Here is a 7,035-nt window from a genome sequence, read left to right on the forward strand (position 1 = left end):
GATTCAATAATTTCTACAGATTATAAATTCTGGGGAATGATATTTGTAGTTTTAATTTAGTGTTCAGGTTGCAAAATTTAAATTTAGACCTTGTTTAGTTACTATTTTGTTTTTTTTTTTTAATTTTGAAAATTAAAACTGTTTTTTTCAATTTCTTACGACGATTTGCATATTTATTGAAGTACAATAGTTGGATTATTAGCCAAATTTAAAAAATAAAAATAAGTTTTAGATACTAATTTTTTTAGTTTTCAAAATTTGGCTTGGTTTTTTAAACCATTGGTAAAAAATAAATAACTAAAGAAGAAATTTGGAGGTGGAAGTAATGTCTATAAGTTTAATTTTCAAAAAAAAAAAAAAAAAAAGCAAATGGTTACCAAACTGAACCTTAATCCTTAACTTTTGAGTTTAGGTTTCAATATAGTTCATAAATTTCAAAATGTTATAATTTTATCCATATGATTTGAATTTTATTTCAATTTGATCCTTAGATTACAAGATTTATATTTTAACCTTGATTTAATTAATTATAATTCACTAAATACTTAGTTTATGCCTTGAGTGTTAATGTCTATTAATTAATTTAAATATATTAGAAAATTATATTAAGTTTTACTATTTTTCATCACTATTACAATTAAATTAAAATTCTTCCTTCATATTTATTTAAATTAATAAACGTATATTAATATCCATAACTTAGTATTTGACTGTGGTGACCAAAGCAAGAGCTTGAGCTCAACCAGCCATTGATAATCACTTTTGTGGTTCCCAATCGGGAGGGAGATTCCGGTCCGGTGTAGGGGCTAGGTACCTAAGTTAGTAACTAGCATGGGGGGAAGCCTAACACAAAGAGTATTGAACAGCAACTCTTAACTAAAGAACAACTAACGCAACTGGTGCCCTTAGGGTGGTCAAATCCAAAGAGCAACAAAGAAACTATCTAGCTCTAATAAGAGTTCGGCCTTACCAAAGCCATAGCTAGACATCTAGCTTCACTTCAGGGAAATAAATCCTAAAGGTATGAACTAAGTACATGGGAATGTTATCAGGATTTTATTGGAATAATTTTCTTTGTATTTAATTTGTAAAATTAATCATGAAAACTCTCTAAAATTTTAATAGATTTATAGATAAAGACTAAGAATCCTGAAAGTATGTTGAGGAAAAAAAACCTAAGCCTCGTATGTATTACCAATCGGAAGCTAGTTATAGCCCGTAGTCTAATATGCCAACAATCGTAGGAGCCACTTCATCTATGCCCTCAGAGATGTCTTAATCCAGAACAATAAATTCAATTAAAAATTTTGAGAAAATTAATTATTTAACAATCAAATAATAATATTAATTAAATTATTAATTACAAGTATTTGTAAAATGGAAAATTTACAATTAAAGCTACTTAATTACATAATTTTATGGGATCAATTTGATGAATTTATATAATTATGATGTATCAATTAATGAAACAACCAATAAATTCTAATTAATCAATGATAAACTAATTATAATTATAAGATAATAAATGCATATTATATTAATCATAATGATCATTAACTAACTAAAAATATAATTAATTAATTAATTGATAGTTTTATTGCTTCGATTCTTGACAGTTTATTGAAAAATAAGAATAGATATATATGTGTATATATAAACTAGTTTATTAAACTAAAATAAAAATTACATATATATTAATTTTTTTAAAAAAATATATATTTAAATTAATTCATTCATTAAATAGTAGTAGTTAAATTCATACACTATAATTTTATAAAATATAAATTTAATTTTCATATAATAAATAATTTAAATTATCAGTTTTAATAATATATAAAAATAAAAGAATAAATAAATGTATTAAAGAGGAGAGAGAGTAGAAATGAAGAAAACTCACATTTTTTGTGGTTATTATTACTGGATATAAATAATGCATGAAAAAATATATTCTCATGCCTAAAGCTTCAAAACCTGTACAAAACAAGGAGATGGATATCTCTTACCCATTCTCATCTTATTCTCATCCCAATTCCATGAATCAAACACCCTAAAGTAAAATTGTAACATTTTGATCATAAAACTAGATTGAAACAAAATTCAAACTTAAAAACTAAATATGTAACATTTTAAAATATACCTAAATTCTTGGTATTTTTTTCTCTATGTTATCAAATACCTTGGCAAATAATTTTTTAATATGTTTTAATATATGAAAATCAGTTAGGTGCCCTCTACGCTGTACTCATATTTTCCAATCACTCAAGTGTATCATCACAAGTTGTCATGGAACAAACTTTTATTTTTTAAGAAAGATATTTTTAAATTTTTTTTCCTTTGTAACTGAAGAGCACAAAAATGGATGCAACTTAGACTGCACTCCAAATATTACTATTAATATTATTGAAAAGAAAGTAAGTGATATCAATTTTTTCTATTTTTTTATATAATATGCAAAATTTACTCTGTAATTTTTAAATAATTTAAAAAAATCAGATTTTTAGTGCAGTCTTATACTATATCAAAGAAAAAAAAAATTAGGGAATCATTTAAAAAGAAAAAAAAACTTCATCTCTTCCTCTGTACTAAAACATAAATAAATGACATATTATTTTACTCTCGTTTAAAATTTTTGCATTTGAGAGGCTTAAAGCCTGCTGAGATTATTATTTATTATTTTATTCAATTCAGTTTTTTAATCCACTTGACCAAATTAATATATTCATCTCGTATGTACGATTTGAGTTTGATAGATGATTATGGAAGTCATCCAATTATCATAGCTCTCCTAGCCTAGCCTAAGTTAGGCCTTGGGCGTGAGAGAAGAGAGACTTTTTGATTAGCAGGCGAAAGTTGTTTAAATTTTTTTTTTTCTATTATAATGTTTTATTTAATTTTTTCTCCGATTACAAGTTAATTACATCATGCTAAAAAACGAAGAGAGAAAAATGGCTGATGATTTGATGGTCAAATACTAATAGTTTTAAGCAGAATAGAAGCTAATTTTCAACGATTAAATTAGTGATTGTATTTAGAATTTTTTGTTCATTAAATGCTCTAATGATGACTTCTTCTCTTTTATTTGAGTTGGATCCATTTTATTACTCGTAGACAATTTAAATGTGTCAAGTTCCTTCTCAACAAAACAAACTACTTTATTGATATCTAGATAATGATATTATTATAAATGGGAACAAACTACTTTATTGACATCTAGATAATAATATTATTATAAATGGCATAGTTGGTTTAAACTACAAATATATATTATATATATATATATATATATATATTAGTGAAATTACGCCCACAACCTACGAATATAAATTTGGTAAGAAATGACAAAATAACAAATCCAATCTAATTGAAATAGTCAAATGATCAAAATGCCTTCACAGTTAAAAATGCGTGATTGTATTTGATTGTCATCTGATTGTCAATGATATTAATTGCTATCTGATAATTGTCTTCTTACTGTCTGATTGTTATTTCATATTGATTGTTATATGATTACTATCTTATATTGATTGCTAATAATATTGATTTACTAGCTAATTGTTGTTTAATCATTATTTGATATTGATTATTCTCTTATTGCAATTATATCGACTGTTATCTGATTGTTTTCTGATTACTATCTGATATTACTTGTCAATGATACTACTTTCTATCTTATTGTTGTTTGATTACTATCTGATACTAACTGTCAATGATATTGATTACTATATCATTACTATTTGGTGACGATTACTATTTATTCATCTTCCATTTGGCTTGGGATGTAATAAAAAAGTAATAATAATTGGTAGCTTATGATATTGCCTTCCGATTACTTTTTTTCTTTTGTCATGTAGTTAGTACTCATTTTGCATTCTGATTGCTTACAAATTGTCATCTGATTACTTTCTATTTTTTGTATTAGTTAGTAGTTTCTAATAGTTATTTGATTTTCTTCTGATTGATATCTAATTACCTTTTGTTTGATATTATAATTTGATTGTCTTATGCTTTTTGTCATTTAGATAGCAGTTTCTAATATTGCCGATTACCTTCTATTTTTTTCTCATGAAAATTATATAGAAATACCAAAATACTATATAAGTTACAAAATAATACTGATATTAAATTTCAAGATTATGTATACTTCCTTTAAGTATATTACCACTTAATTGTTCTACTCAACAAGCATTGTTCTACTCAAAATACTATGTCAATTACAAAATAATACTGATATTAAACGTAAGAAGAAGCAATAGAAGAAAAAAGACACGAGTGAGACTGTCGGCGGCTGGAGGAAGAAGAAAGGGAGAAGATGGGGGCTTCATTGTGAGGAATTTGGGAATAATCAAGAATCTGACAATAGAATTTTGAAAATTTGTTACATCTGCAAGTTATATAAAGTGGGTGATACATTTACAATATTATATTTCTAAATTGACACCCATTACAATTGCCCATTATAATTAGCAATAATGATTTGTATTAAAAATATAAAACGAGATAATTTAAGGGGAATGTGTCTCTCTTGATTCCTATGCTAGATTCATTCATGATGGTGAATAATTGTGCAGGTAATTTTATGTTTGGAATGAAGAAAGTTTAAGAAATTATTTTAAATCATACCATTTGAAATTAAAAAATTTATTGTAAATTCTTTATATGTTATAAAGGAAATATCATTTTTTAATAGGATATTAAAGGGAGAGGGGAATTATTAGGTACATTCAGTGTCAAAAGATAATGCAATATGGTTTGATACAACGACAAAAAAAAAAAAAAAAAAAAAAAAAAAATTCTATGGTCAACATTCGTAATTATAATGTAATATAAATGATAAGTTTGAAGTGATCAATTGAATTGATTTACAAATTTTTTTTTGAAAAGCCTCAAAATATTTTATATAAATTGAGATAATTGTCTTTACTTGTATATTCATGATGATTTCTTTCTCTAATCAAAGTAAAATTTTGTTTTAACTCCTAACAAATACTTCAGTTTTTTAGTCTGATTTATTAATTTAAAATTAAAATATAAAGGTTAAATAAGTAATTTAATCTCAAATTCAGTGTAGGCCTGGAAAATTCGTCCATTGAATGGTGGAGAACGTTTTACATAAACATTATTTCACGATTTCGTAAACCAGTAATGATTTTTTTTTTTAAATATATATATTTCAAATAAAAGCCCATAATATATGTGGTCTAAAATTCTCATTGATTATTAGTGTTTTTTTATTCAAAAGGTAATATTACTGTGCTTTTATCAATTATTCCTTTGAAAAATAAATAAAACTCATATATTTTATTACACCCCGGGTCCATGACATAATTCAAGATCACCTTTTTTTTTCCCCTTTTCAAATGAAATGCCATCTTCGAGATCATTCCAACATAAAAATTGAAAATTAGGGTTGAAAATATGAATTGCAAAAATGAGTGGTTCAGAGGAGAGAACGCACTTGGGCCATGTAATACCAATCTTTCAAGTCGAACACTATGGCAATCGATATATAGTTAGCCCAATTATATACCAATCATTCAAGTCGAACACTATGCAAAATAAAAATTTTTAATTTTAGTTTCTCTATTATTAAATTTTTTTTTTTAAATGTCCATTGGTGGTTTCTAGCACTAAAAAAACTCTATTATGAACAAATTTTTCATTACCATTATTATAGTGATAGTCATTGATTTTACCAAAAAAAAAAAAATTACAAAGAATAGATATTTAGGATTATAGTTATTGATAGACTTCAATACCTATATAATTCTATTAGTGATAGACGACATTGATAAAATTCAACGTATCCAACTACATTTCTAATAAAAATACAAGTCTATCAATGATAGATTATTATATAATTCAATATAGACATAATCCTATCAATACTACAAGACTATTAATATATACTTTATTAATAATCTAAGATTTTCAGTACATATAGAATTCTCTATCAATAATATAAGACTATCCATAATTGACTTCTTTCACTAAAATAGGTTTCTAACTCTATCTTTCAATGATAGCTTTTATATGGGTTGGATTTTGATCTGGCTATATTTACATATCGTTTGAGATTTTGCTATTGTTATATTAATTTGGTTGATTTTTCTTTTAATATATGCAATCAATTCTCTACACAATGTCTACTTTTGGCATTTAGCATATATTAACTACATTTTGTAACCAGAAAAAAAGGATTTCGAACCGCAGTAAAATTAAAAAAAAGAAAAAAGAAAAAAAGAAAAAAAAGAAAAAAACTTTTTCTCCAACAAATGAGAAACTAGGTAGAGTCAAATTTAGGGAAATTTATACGGATGTCCTAATTTTTGGGTCCAAAATGTCAAATGACCCATTTTTAAAATTTAATGTCAATTGATCCTTGTTGACATCATCGTCATACCAAATTACATAAATTGCCTTTACCTCTTCGTCTTCTTACCTTTTTACTGAAAACCCACCAAAACTAAAAATTCTTCATTCAAATTTCCCAAGGCTAATGACTTCATATCGCTCAAAAACTAAAAACTCTTTAGAATCCATCATTTCGACTTGCAAACGTTTCCACTGCCGTTGACAAATCGAATCTGATTGGTAAATCTTTCAATCTGTGCCTGAAAATGTCTTAAACTTATCGGTAATGGGGCTTTGTGGGTCGTTTTGTGTTTAGAAATACTGTGAACCTATAGATTTTTTTTTTGTTTGCTTTTTGGTTTTCGATGTGTTCTGTGGTTGAAGACGAGTAGAAAGAGGTTGTGAGCGAGATAAGAGAGAGTGAAATCGGTAGCACAATACTAGAGAGAGCGACACCATAAAGGGTGTGTCGTTCTGGGGTTTAGAAATACTGTGAACCTATGGTTTTTTTTTTTGTTTGTTTTTCTGGTTTTCGACGTGTTCTATGGTTGAAGACGAGTAAAAGGAGAGAATGTGAGCGAGATAAGTGAGAGTTACTAGACAGAGGGACACTGTAGAGAGCGACATCAGAGAGAGGGATACTGGAGAGAGCGATACAGGAGAGAGCGACACCAGAGAGAGCGA

Source organism: Benincasa hispida, chromosome 7 (assembly GCF_009727055.1).
Source record: "Benincasa hispida cultivar B227 chromosome 7, ASM972705v1, whole genome shotgun sequence".
NCBI lineage: Eukaryota > Viridiplantae > Streptophyta > Magnoliopsida > Cucurbitales > Cucurbitaceae > Benincasa > Benincasa hispida.